This window comes from Nycticebus coucang, chromosome 14 (assembly GCF_027406575.1).
Source record: "Nycticebus coucang isolate mNycCou1 chromosome 14, mNycCou1.pri, whole genome shotgun sequence".
In the NCBI taxonomy this organism is placed as follows: domain Eukaryota; kingdom Metazoa; phylum Chordata; class Mammalia; order Primates; family Lorisidae; genus Nycticebus; species Nycticebus coucang.
Genome location: NC_069793.1, coordinates 37,200,503 through 37,214,930, shown reverse-complemented (window position 1 = coordinate 37,214,930; position 14,428 = coordinate 37,200,503). Strand labels below are relative to the sequence as shown.

At 37.8% G+C, this 14,428-nt stretch overlaps 1 pseudogene; it reads left to right on the top strand.

Moving 5' to 3' along the window:
- The first annotated feature begins 10,332 nt into the window (after window positions 1-10,332).
- LOC128566264 (uncharacterized) lies at window positions 10,333-10,443 on the top strand (annotated as a pseudogene).
- The last annotated feature ends 3,985 nt before the right edge of the window (window positions 10,444-14,428 follow it).

Sequence of the window (14,428 nt, the reverse complement as noted above, 5' to 3'; positions counted from 1 at the left end):
CAATTCCTTCAAGAGTTTTCCCTGCACTTCCTTCAAGTATTTTTATTTTTAAACTTCATGTCTTAAGTTTAAATCTTTTATCCAGTGAGAGTCTATCTTAGTTAATGGTGAAAGGTGTGGGTCCAATTTCAATCTTCTACAGGTTGCCAGCCAGTTAACTCAGCACCATTTGTTAAATAGGGAATCTTTTCCCCCACTGAATGTGTTTAATTGGCTTGTCAAAGATCAAATAATGGTAAGTAGCTGGATTCATCTCTTGGTTCTCTATTCTGTTCCAGACATCTACTTCTCTGTTTTTGTGCCAGTACTATGCTGTTTTGATCACTATCGATTTATAGTACAGTCTCAGGTGTAGTAGCATGATTCCTCCTGCTGTGTTTTTATTTCTGAGTAATGTTTTGGCTATTCGAGTTTTTTTTCTGATTCCATATAAAACAAAGTATTATTTTTTCAAGATCTTTAAAATATGACAATGGAGCTTTGATAGGAATTGAATTAAAATTACATATTGCTTTGGGTAGTATAGACATTTTAACGATGTTGATTTTTCCCAGCCATGAGCATGGTATGTTTTTCCATTTGTTAATATTTTCAGCTATTTCTTTTCTTAGAGTTTCATAGTTCTCTTTATAGAGATCTTTCATGTCCTTTGTTAGATAAATTCCCAAATATTTCCTCTTCTTTGGCACTACTGGGAAAGGAATAGAGTCCTTGACTGTTTTTCTTGGTTTGGCTATTGTTGGTATATATAAAGGCTACAGATTTATGGGTGTTGATTTTGTAGCCTGAGACATTGCTGTGTTCCTTGATCACTTCTAAAAGTTTTGTAGTAGAATCTCTAGTGTTTTCCAGATATACGATCATATCATCTGCGAAGAGTGAAAGTTTGATCTCTTCTGACTCTATGTGGATACCCTTAATTGCGTTTTCTTCCCTAATTGCAATGGCTAAAACTTCCATTACAATGTTAAAGAGCAATGGAGATAATGGGCTACCTTGCCTGGTTCCTGATCCTAGTGGAAATGATTTCAATTGAACTCCATTCAATACGATATTGGCTGTGGGTTTGCTGTGGATGGTCTCTATTAGTTTAAGAAATGTCCCTTCTATACCAATTTTCTTAAGTGTTCTGATCATGAAGAGATGCTGGATATTATCAAAAGCTTTTTTTGCATCATTTGAGAGAATCATATGGTCTTTCTTTTTTAGTTTATGTGCTGAATTACATTTATAGATTTATGTATATTGAACCAGCCTTGAGAGCCTGGGATAAATCCCACTTGGTCATGGTATATAATTTTTTTGATGTGTTGTTGGATTCTGTTTGTTAGGATCTTATTAAATTTTTTTTTTTTTTTTTTTTTTGTAGAGACAGAGTCTCACTTTATGGCTGTCGGTAGAGTGCCGTGGCCTCACACAGCTCACAGCGACCTCCAACTCCTGGGCTTAAGCGATTCTCTTGCCTCAGCCTCCCAAGTAGCTGGGACTCAGGCGCCTGCCACAACGCCCGGCTATTTTTTGGTTGCAGTTTGGCCGGGGCCAGGTTTGAACCCATCACCCTCGGGATATGGGGCCGGCGCCTTACCGACTGAGCCACAGGCGCCACCCCCCCGTATTGAATATTTTTGCATCAATATTCATTAGTGATATTGGTCTATAATTTTCTTTTCTTTTAGGTCTTTCCCTGGTTTAGGGATCAAGGTGATGTTTGCTTCGTAGAATGTGTTGGGTAGTATTCCTTCTTTTTCTATATTTTGAAAGAGGTTTAGTAGTATAGGTACTAGTTCTTATTTAAAGGTTTGGTAGAATTCTGACATAAAGCCATCTGGTCCTGGACTTTTCTTTTTAGGGAGATTTTGTATAGTTGATGCTATTTCAGAACTTGATATGGGCCTGTTCAACATTTCCACTTTGTTCTGGCTAAGTCTTGGTAGGTGAGGTACTTCCAAGTATTGGTCAATTTCTTTCAGATTTTCATATTTCTGAGAGTAAAGTTTCTGGTAATATTTGTTAAGGATGTTTTGAATTTCTGAGGGGTCTGTGGTTATTTCATCTTTACCATTTCTGATTGATGAAATTAGAGATTTTACTCTTTTTTTTCCTGGTTAAGTTGGCCAAAGGTTTATCTATTTTATTGATCTTTTCCAAAACCAACTTTCGGATTTATTGATCTGTTGTATAATTTTGTTTTCAATTTAATTTAATTCTGCTCTGATTTGGGTTATTTCTTTTCTTCTGCTGGGCTTGGGGTTGGAATGTTCTTCCTTCTCCAGTTGCTTGAGATGTCCCATTAAGTTATTAACTTCCTCTCTTTCCGTTTTCTTGAGGAAGGCTTGCAGTGCTATAAATTTCCCTCTTAGGACTGCCTTTGCAGTATCCCAGAGGTTCTGATAATTCATGTCTTCATTGTTATTTTGTTCCAAAAATTTGGTGATTGCCTTCTTAATCTCTCTATAACCAATCTATCCTTCAGCATAAGGTTATTTAGCTTCCATGTTCTTGTATGGGTATGCAGATTCCTATTGTTATTGAGTTCAACTTTTATTCCATGATGGTCTGAGAAGATGCAAGAAATAATTTCTATTTTTTTAAATTTGCTGAGGTTAGATTTGTGGCCTAGGATGCGGTCTATTTTGGAGTATGTTCCATTTGCTGATGAGCAGAATGTGTATTCAGTTTTGTTGGGATGAAATGTTCTGTAAATGTCTGTTAAGTCCAGATGTTGAATGGTTAAGTTTAAATCTAAGATTTCTTTGCTTAGCTTCCTTTTGGAGGATCAATCCAGCACTGCTAAAGGGGTGTTAAAATCTCCAATTACTATAGAACTGGAGGAAATCAAATTGCTCATGTCTGTTAGAGTTTCTCTTATAAATTGAGGTGCGTTCTGGTTGGGTGCATAAATATTAATAATTGAAATTTCATCATATTGTGTATTACCTTTAACAAATATGAAGTGTTCATCCTTATCCTTCCTTATTTTGGTTGGTTTAAAGCCTATTGCATCTGCGAATAGGCCTGCAATGCCTGCTTTTTCTGCTTTCTATTTGCCTTGAGTATAGAAGACCATCCCTTCACCTTGAGTCTTTATTTGTCTTTTAATGTAAGATGAGATTCTTGTATGCAGCAGATATCTGGCTTGAGTTTTTGTATCCAGTCAGCCAACCTATGCCTCTTTAGAGGACAATTTAAACCATTCACATAAATTGAGAATATTGATAAGCCTGTCGAGAGTCTGGTGGACATTTTAATCCTTTGCAACTGTGGAAGTTGGAATTTGATCAAAATTTTCTGGGTGGGTTTACTTTTGTGGTGGAGGATTATGCTGGTCTTTTTTTTTTTTTTGGCCAGGGCTGGGTTTGAACCCGCCACCTCTGGCATATGGGACCGGTGCCCTACTCCTTGAGCCACAGGTGCCGCCCGATTATGCTGGTCTTTATGGAGGGTAGGTCTGAGAATATCCTGGAGAGCTGGTTTAGTTATGCCAAATTTCTTCAACATGTGAATGTCATTAAAGTATTTAATTTCTTCATCATAAATGAAACTCAATTTAGCTGGGTACATGATCCTGGGTTGAAAGTTATTTTGCTTTAGGAGATTAAAAGTTGATGACCATCCTCTTCTAGCTTGAAAGGTTTCAGCAGAGAGATCTGCAGTTAGTCTAATATTCTTACCCTTGTAGGTGATGGTTTTCTTTCATCTGGCTGCTTTCAGAATTTTCCCCTTCCTATTAACTTTATTGAAATTGATTATGATATGTCTGGGGGATATCTTATTTGGGTTGAGTTGTGCTGGAGTTCTGAAACTGTCAGCTATCTGAAATTCAGAATCTCTTGACATGTCTGGAAAGTTCTTTTTCATAATCTCATGGAGAAGAGACTGTGTGCCTTGTGAAGCCACTTCATCTCTTTCAGGGATCCCTATAAAATGAATATTGGTTTTCACTGAGAGAGTGATCTGTTTTACCCTCCATTTCTCTTCCTCTTTGAGAGTTTGGGAGTGTTCAAAAGCTTTGTCTTCGATGTCAGAAATCCTTTCTTCTGCTTGCTCCATTCTGTTACTGAGGTATTCTACTGTGTTTCTCAGATCTTTGAGGGCTGTCAACTTCTTGTCTCATTGGTCATTTGGTCTTTGAATTTGTTGGATTCTTGAGACATCTTTTGGGTTACTGTTTGGAATTCTAGTTTGATCTTATTTGCTATCCAGATTCTGAATTCGATTTTGACATCTCAGCTATTTGTTTGTGCATGGGATCTTGTGCTGTGTCTGCCCCACTGTTCCTTGGGGGAGTTGATCTACTCTGATTATTCATATTGCCAGAGTTTTTCCTTTGATTTCATCTCATGATTGTTTTTCACCATTGCCTCTGGCCTTCCTCAGAGTTGAGGTGGTATGTCTCCGAGATTAGACTCCAGGGGGAATCACTCTATTGATGCTGGACCTTTGTAGGTAGTGATCCTGTGTAGCTCTTCTGGGGCTGCCCAAGCCAGGGAGTTCCAGTTGTGGGAGCAGCTACAGAGTGTGACACCCCCAGATCCAGCAACAGGGCAGGGGTGGTACACACGGTTCTGTGAGTGCCTGGTGTCCAGTGACTTTGGCACAAAGGGCCCAAGGCTCCAGCAGTCTCTGGCCAGGAGAAGGGCTCTGCACAGAGGCATGGAGGGCTCCAGAAGGTATGCAGCCTCCAGAGTCCCTGGGCAGACCAGTGGGCGGTGTGGAGGCAGGGAGGGTACAGGAGGGAGGACGGGGGGTTGCGTGGCTGCCGGAGTTCCTGGTCAGGGTCTGGGGAGGCCTGGCAGGTAGGGTACCATGTCCAGGCAGGTGCAGCTCTTCCGGAGGTCTGGGAGGGTGCCAATCATGGGTCACGGGGTAGCTCTTCCAGAGGTCTGGGAGGGTTCTGGCACAGCCTTTATGGAGGTCTGGGAAGGTGCCGATTGCGCGTCCCAGCGCAGCTCTTCTGGAAGTAGGAGGTTCTGAATTATTTTTGATTGGGAAACAGGAAAATCTTAACTGAAAATTTTGGCATGAGAAAGTACATGCAAAAAATGGGCTCTTGCATCACTCTAATGCACCAGCTCACACTGCACTGTCTGTGAGAAAGTTTTTAGCCAGTAAACAAACAACTGTATTGGAACACTATCCCTACTTACTTGAGCTGATCCCCAACAACTTTTTTTTTATCTGAAGATAAAGGAAATATTGAAATGAAGAAATTTTGATGACATTTAAGAAATCAATGATCTAATTCCATGACAGCAATGATGGTTATTCCAGAAAAAGAGTTCCAAAATTGCTTTGAAGGGTGAACTGGATGCTTGTTTTGGTGCATAGTTTCCCAAGGAGAGTACGTCAAAGGTGACCATAGTGATATCAGCAATGAGGTATGTAGCACTTTTTCTAGGATGAGTTTGTGAACTTAATTGTCCAACCTTGTACAAACATGAATAAGACATAATCCCTGCCTTGGAAGATCTTATAGTCCAATGGACAAACAACCCTATTTTGCCATTTTGCCAGTCTACATGTATTCAACTTCTTGTATCATGAGGGCTATTTGTGTTTGAGATAACTCCATTTCTTTCTACCTCAAAATATTTACAGAAATACAAATACTTTGGGGAGTATAATGAAGGATGTATTAACTTTTTCATGTTCATCATTGTATTGCTATACATAGTAGACGAGTTTCAGAAAAGTTGTATTTAATTTAAGCCTTGTTTTTAATTCCCTTGGGAAGTTTTCTCTTTGAAGGGATTTTACTTAGAATTATTTTTGAAAAACCATTTTAAAGAGTAAATAATTACTCCCCAACTTTTCTATGATGCATCTAAGTGTTTTAATTTACTAAGTTTCTTAATTCAAGATATACTTGCATAATTCAGATTCTTCCCTAATAGAGGGAAAAATACAAGGAGACTAAATTTTAAAAGCAAATCAATGTGTATTTTAAAAAACGCAATTGTTGCAATACAGACTGAAAGACATTTCTTAAGGATCATTTACATGAATCCAATTTGCTTGCTTCTACATGAGAGGCAACGTTTTGGGTGATTTTTTTTTTTCAAAAGCTAATTTTTAAGCTTTGTAGGGTAGATGCCAAATGGTATTTTAAAAACACACATTTTAAAAAAAGAAGAACGTGCAGTTTTGCCTGGAGTACAGATGGAGCCTATGTCAATTGAAGGCATTTTGCCTAAGGACACAGAGAAAATCACTTTTTCATAAAGACCATAAACTCCACTCTTGTGTTTCTGTTCACTTTAATTTGTGGAAGAGGGGTAGGGATCAAACAGGGGGCGTAAGTGTTCTACTGTCTGAACAATTTCACTGCTATAAAAACTATTCAACTCAAATTAGTAATACAATTTTATATAAAGGAATGTGATCATTTCTGGTTATTTCTTGCTACTTCTCATTGATTTTTCTCCTCTTGTGTACAGTATACAGACTAATTCTATCCTATATCTATATTTAATATGTATCTTCTATATCTCCTCACTTTGGCCCCTGCAGCCTATAGTATATTAATAATATTAACAGTGATAATAGGAACTCTCATTACCTGTGCCAGGCATTGTGCTAAGAACTATGGAGACAACTTTTCATTTAAACTGAAAAACAGAAATGAGGAACTAGAGAATATTTGAGAGGTAAGAAATAGGGCCGAGATCTGGGGGTGCACTTTGGCTTTAAGGCCCTGCATATACGCTTTATAAAAACATATGTACGTGATAGGTATGAAACTGCTCGTAAAAAGAATATAAATCTTCACTCATGGACATGGAAATGTGTCTATTGCATATTATAATGTGTAAAGCTCAGCTTGTTATACTACAGTGTATGTAAAAGGATACCCTTCTTATAAAAATAAATTTGTGTATAATTTTCAATATTCTTCTTCAAATCTTTGAATTTCATTTTTCAGTCACAGTTCTTTACTGCAAGCAAAAATTCTGGAAAAAAAACAAAATAAGCAGCACCACATGGCCATAAGTAAAATCTTTGGTTTTAATACTGTGTGCTGCTGTATCATTTATAGATGACAATCTTCTTTTTCATTTTATTTTCTTCCTTATGCTTTTGATTATAAAGCCAACTCTCATATTATCAAATAGTTGGCAATAATTTCTCACCAGTTTTCTATTTTTAAAGATTAACTCATTTTTTTGGTCTGTCCTTCCTGTATCATTGAGGAAATATTATGATGGGGTCAATCTACAGAAATCCCTCTACAAAATGACCTACACTAAAAAAAAAAAAAAAAGGAAATTTATAGACACCTGTGACAGGGTCAGAGGTTCTCCATGCCATCGAGGTACTAGAATGGTTTCTCTGCGATTCATTAAGCTATACTCTCCCACTGTGATAGGCTCACTCACATGCTGGCATAAAAAGGCTGCAGCTGCCCCAGATTCCATGTTCTTACCCTACTCTCTGGCAAGGGCGTCCAGCCTTTATGTTTCTGTGCCATATTGGAAGAATAAGAATTGTTTGGGGCTATACATTAAATACATAAATACTAACAAAAGCTGGTGAGCAAAAAAAAAAAAAAAAACCAAGTCCATGCATAATTTTCATGATTATCTACCACCGCGGATAAGCAAAAAAAGTTCTCAAATAATCTGCATGTGGCCTATAGGCCACAGATTAGACACACCTGCTAGGAGGTCTAAATAGATTGTCCTCTGATAGCTGCTGGGGAACAGAGAAGACACTTCTTTACCAGAGAGGCTCCAGCAAATGTCTCCTTGTTTCTTATAGGCCCACATAGAATCACGTGCATATTTCTAAATCAATTAGTATAAAACTAATTTATTACTAAATAAATACCATGAAGCTGATGTGGAGGGCAGTTCTCCAAAACAAACTTTGGATGCTGTTAGTGGGAGAAGAGGAAAAGGGAGTCTGAGGAGGCCACCCACGAATGCTGGTATTTTGATTCTATCTCTTTACATCCACACATCCCTCCCCTAAATGCCATCTTCTCCCCACCCCTCCAACTCTTAACCCTTTCTTCCTTCATGCTTGCAATAGCATTAGTCCATTTACCTGTTGAATTATTTTCCTCATTAAGGTTTTAGGCTCACCTTAAGAATCTAACATAACTCGTTTTGGCCACAACATCAAATCCAAACTCTCATATCCATTACAGTTTTTCTTTCCTCAACCACTCAATACCACCTGATCTATCATCCTTAATCAAGTTCTCATTTTGCCTCTTCCATGCTGAAAATTGCCAATTTTCCTGTTGCATAACAGGTGATGCTCATTCACCTTATCCTACCGTTTAAAAATTTCAACAGTCTGGCCTCATCTACAATTTCATTTTTCACTCTTGTCCTTCCCCTTACTATTTCTAGAAAACACCATATTCTTTCTTACCTCCACAACTTTGAAAACACTTTTTCCTTCCATCTGGAAATCTTTCTTTTCATAGATCTGGATAACTAACATTCTATACCATGTACTTCTGCATACTTATGCCTTTTTCTGTGAATTATAACTGTTCATAAAAGCACAAACTAGCAGTGTTTCTATAAATGAGTATTTCATTCATTAGTTTATTTATTGACTGTGGTCTATCCTGTTCTGTATGAGCAGACGTCCACCCGCCTCCCAGTCTTGTATCAAATGCTCCTTTTTCTTGCCTACTTTAATGCTGTTTCCTGTTTTAGGGATTCTGTACACATATCCTTCACCCAGAATGCTCTTTTGCCACCTCTTCACCCAAATAACCCTGCTCCTCTTTTACTTGTGTCTCCTTGAATGTTATTTCTCTAGGAAAACTCTCTCTGACTCTCCAAAGAAGGGCTGGTCCTGCTGCTTATTACATGTTTTTATGGGACCACTTTATGTTTCTAATACCTCTTTCATTTATAATTAATTATCTATTCAATTATCCCTTGAATGCCTGTTTCTCCTCCTGTTTCTAAGTGCCCAACTTAGGGACTGGTACTAGTGAGTGTTCCATTCTTTTTCTCCACTCTGGTGCTTTTTTTCACCAGTCTTCACTGGTTAACAAGCACCGCATAAAGTAATGTTGGTTTTATCTTTGGATAAAGCATTGTACCCAGATCATTTCATTACATTTAGAAGTCTCCCTAGAAATAGACACTAACTGCCAACTCTAGAGCTCTGAAGTCACTTTTCTTCCAGCCCTTCTGTTGTCTTCTCCACCTATCCTTGATCCTCTCACTTGCCTAACAAGTGAGTCATGCCTGTCACATAACATTGAAGAAGAAACTCCCATTTGCTACTTTGAGTCCTGTTCTATGTCTTCTTCTTGGTAAGGACAATACTCAAGATAAGAGATTATAAGTATTACAGGAATGTGTCTTCATCATGCCTGGAATTTTCCAATAGTATTCCAAAATGTTTTGTTAAATATCAAAAATCCAATTAGCTATTCAAATAGACTCCAGAATTCTCTTAGATCTGCCATTATTTCCAAATGCTTCAGAATCGATTTAGTCAAAATCTTATGCTATTTGAACTGAGATAGAGAGTTTCAAAATGAGTTTTGGAGAAACCAATTTCAGGGATGTTCTTATTGATCTGTGATGGAAACAAATACTGGGCTGGAAACAAATACTGCTCTTCTAAACTCAAAAAAAGGGGGTGGTGCCCATAGCTTAGTGGAGCCGGCCACATACACCCAGGTTGGCAGGTTCGAACCCGGCCCCTGCCAGCTAAACAACAATGACAACTGCAACAAAAAAATAGCCGGGCATTGTGGTGGGCTCCTGTGGTCCCAGCTACTTGGGAGGCTGAGGCAAGAGAATTGCTTAAGCCCACGAGTTTAAAGTTGTTGTGAGCTGTGATGACATGGCACTTTACCAAGGACATAGTGAGACTGTCTCAAAAAGAAAAAAAAAATGGGGAAATGGTAGCTAACTATGTCAACGGCCCACTTTTCTTTAGAACAATGAAATGGTCCTAAATTTTGGCAGTCCAGTATGGTAGCACTCGGCACATGTGGCTACTGACCACTTGAAATGTGACTACTGGAACTGAGAGACTGATTTTTAATTTTATTTAATTTTAATTAATTAAGTTACATAGCCACAGGTGGCTAGTGATGGTTACTATATTTCACAGCACAGCTTTATATGCTTATAGTGATGCATAAAGGGCTTCTGGATTTGTAACAGAGGAGTCAGGAAGTGCTGGTTAATTCTAGTCCTGTCAGCTGGGCAAGGCAGTTCATGCCTGTAATTCCAGCATACTGGGAGGCTGAGGAGGAAGGATCACTTGAGGTCAGGAATTCAAATCCAGCCTGAACAAGAGCTAGAACTTCCCCAACTCTGCCCCTGTCTCTATCAAAAATAGAAAATGTACCTTACTTGGCAGGGGAGATACCATGATCACAAAGGTGGTTTTCCTAGGGTGAGGCTTATCGACTGCATAATTGGTGGAAGTGGGGTACTGTGTTCACGCTTTCCCCTGAAGAAAGAATAAAAAAATTTTATAAAGTAGAAAATATAAGCCAGTAGAAAAAATTAGCCACTTGTAGTCCCAGCTACTCAGGAGACTGAGGCAGGAGGATCACTGGAGCTCGGGAGTTTGAGGTTGCAGTGAGCTATGATCATGCCCATTGCTCATTACCCAGGGCAACAGAGTGAGACATTGTCTGATTAATTAATTCATTAATTCTGGTCCTCTTTTGCCTTATTTCTCATTTAGGTGGTGAGAGGGTAATTCAAAACCAGACACTTGTTTCTACAAGGATGACCTGACTATGTGGGACATTCCAGGCCGTAAAAACTATGCATCGCCTCATCGGAAACCCTGAAAGGCAGACTTCCACAAGAATAATTAGTTAAGCATGTCTAAACAGACACATTGAGTCTCTCCTAAGATGCAGATGTAGGAGTGTTTAAAGGATTCCGAGTCATACCAATAATCTGAACACGTACTGTGGCTGAGTGTTTGTGGAAATATTGCACATCCCACCCAACTCATCACCTGTTAAGTCACATCTTTGTTTAATTTTCAAAAATGAAATGATCCACAGTCATTTCATTCATGGGAATTGGTGCCAGTTCATTTCTGGGAGTTCAGTCTCCAGCTTCTGGAATTGAGACGTGAACATCTTATTATAAACAGGCCATCTGTAGGAGTTTCCGATCTTGTCTCCCCCTGGAAAAGTACCAGTAACGTCATATTTGGTCTAATAAATTAGTTTCTGGAAGAATATTTGTTGACGTCATTTTTTATATTCCCCATGGGTTTGATATAGAAAAATAGTCTGATCATGTTCAAAGCAAGAGATTAGCATTGGTAGTATCTTTCGGCCTGTTGGAGTCTTCAATTCTCTGCAGTCGAGGTTTGGAAGTGTTTCTATCCTAGCACAAGAGGCCTTTGTGAAAGGCAGATTTGGAAGTATGTTGGCCAGAGAGGCTGGAAATCGATCTCCTTATAACATTGATTGCATCATGTCCGTGTTTAAGCTGTGGTGGCTGTTTGCTATTTTCGGAGACAAGACCAGTGTCTCAGCCTGTATTCAAAGCTCTCCATAATCAAGTGAGCCAGACTTTCTAGGTGAACTACACTGTGCAGGCCCTTCTCCCTCACATTTAAAATTTTATCTATGTGAATTTAAATCAACATTAACATCAAAGGCAGCCTTGAAGGCAAAGACAAAGATTTTATTAAAAAGTAACATGCAGCATGAGCATTCTAAAAAAAGAAGAGAGGTTTTCTGTCTGGAGACCATACTGCTGTGATTGCATGTTTAGGAATACAAGGGCGTTTTTCATTTAGGCTATAGTTACTTTCCAAACTTCAGTTCTAGAAACTCACTATGCACTTATTGAGCACCTACTATATGCAAAGAACTAAGCTAAGTGGTACAGGAAGTACATCATTTTAAGCCTAGTTGATTTTTTTAAGCCATGCATTTTTAAAAATGAATTGTAATTTAAAAAATTTCGAATGATCCTCTAATGCAATGATCCTCTATATATCCATCATCCAGCTTTAATAATTAGCAAACATTTGTCAGACTTGCATCGTTTACCCTTTTCTGTTGTAGTTACTGTTGCTAAATCTTTTAATGCACCCCAGATTTTGTGTCATTTCCCAACACATTTGTACCTATCTCTAAAAAAAAAGTTAGCATTTTCTTCCATAATTACAGTGCCATAATCACTTTCAATAAAATTAAAGAATAATTTCCATGGTATCCTCCAATAAGCAGTCTACATTCACATTTTCCTAATTATTAAAAAATGTTATTTTTTACTTTCAGAATGTTATGGGAGTACAAATGTTTTGGTTACATAAACTGCTTTTAAACCATTTGAGTCAAAGTTATAATTGTACCCATCACCCAGACCATGTGTATTGTACCTGTGAGGTATGAATTTGCCCATCTCCTCCACTCCCCTGCTACCTATTTGAATTTAATGAGTGTTATTTCCACATGTGCACCTAAGTGTTAATTGAATGGTGAAATAATACTTTTTGTAACAACCTGGATGGAACTAGAGACCACCTTTCTAAGTGAAGTATCACAAGAATGGAAAAACAAACACCACATGTATTCACTATTAAATTGGAAAAAATGGAGGCGTATGGCAAAATTGTGGACCAAAAGGATCATTCAACAGAGCTCTCCTCGAACGACTTGGGGAAAAGACAGAACCCAGCCATACCTGGCAGAGGGTATCACTCTACCAGACTTTCTGCTATACTACAAGGCTGTAGTTAGTGATCAAAACAGCATGGTATTGGCACAAAAATAGAGACATCAACGCTTTGGAACCACATAGAAAACCATGAGATAAAACTAGTATTTTACAGCTGCCTGATCTTTGATAAACCAAATAAGAACATACACTGGGAAAAAGAATCCCCATTCAATAAATGGTGTTGGGAGAACTGGATAACCACGTGTAAAAGACTGAAACTGGACTCCTTTCACCACTTAACAAAAGTTGACAAGATGGATAACAGGTTGAAATCTAGGGCATGAAACAATAAAAATCCTCAAAGAAAGTGTAGGGAGAACACTTGAATATATTGGCCTGGGGAAAGATTTTTTATGAAGAAGACTTATGTGGCAACTGCAACAACAACAAAATAAATAAATGGGACTTAATTAAACTGAAACGCTTCTGTACAGCTAAGGAAACAACAACCATAAGGACATTTGCACTAGACTGTTTATCGCAACTCAATTTACAATTTTCAAAATGTGGAAACACCCCAAATGCCTACCAACCCAGGAATGGATTAATAAGCTGTGGTATGTGTGTACCATGAAATACAATTCAGCCACTAAAAAAGATGGAGCCTTTACATCTTTTGTATTAACCCGGATGGAAGTAGAACACATTCTTCTTAGTAAAGCATCACAAGAATGGAGAAGCAAGAATCCAATGTACTCTATTCTAATATGAAGGCAGTAGGTGAGCTAATATGGGGGGGTAAGGGAATGAGCAAGTGGGGAGAGGGAACGGAGGGTCACAAGGTATGGCACACCTTTTGGGGACAGGACACAATTATAAGAAAGACTTTAACAAATGCGATCAGCATAACCTAATTCTTGGTACCCTCAATGAATCCCAAACAATTAAAATAAAAAATAAATTAAAAAATGGAAAAAAGTGCCTTTTTAAAGATTGATTTGTCCAAATCAGAAACCAGATAAGGCCAAAAAATTAAACTAACCCAACCCAAACCAATTTTCTATTACATATAATATCCATATTATATAATATTTTATATAAAATATTTTATTATATTTGTATAATGGAATATGTATATGTATATATATATATCTTTGAGTTGTTGAAGAAATCATGTCAGCTGTCCTGCAGCCTTTATACTTTACACCAAATTCCAAATGTGTCTATTTACTTCTTTTTGGTGTTATTTTTCTTGATCCTTTATTCTTCCATCTTTAATAACTTAAAATTTTGTGTTTAACTTTTTTGGCACACACACAGTGCTTCCTAAGTGGGGCTCTGTGCTTCAGATTATATCACATCTAGAAGCACACAACGTTGATCCTATCACTCTGTAAGCAGCAATTTCTCTTCCAAAAAGTTAAAAATGACCTTGGGGAAATAATTTAACCCTGCAGAGCCTCAGTTTCCTCATATAGACGAGAATTTATTAATACATACTTGCAAAGCTTGGTGAAAAAATTAAGTGATGTAATCTTTGTAAAGAACATGATATGGTGCCCAGCCCATCAAAAACTTTAAAAGATGTTAACTATTATTATGAACAAGCCATATTCAGTACTTAGTAGAGTATACTAATCTAGGAAACTCTTAATATTAGCTATTATTGTCTTTATGAATTATTTTGGCTGAACAGACCACGTCCACTTCATTGGGTACACAATATTTAAAGGATAAAGTGAAAAGGGTATAAACTCCAACACACTGAAGCTTGGAGAAACCTCTCTGATAAGTTTCTT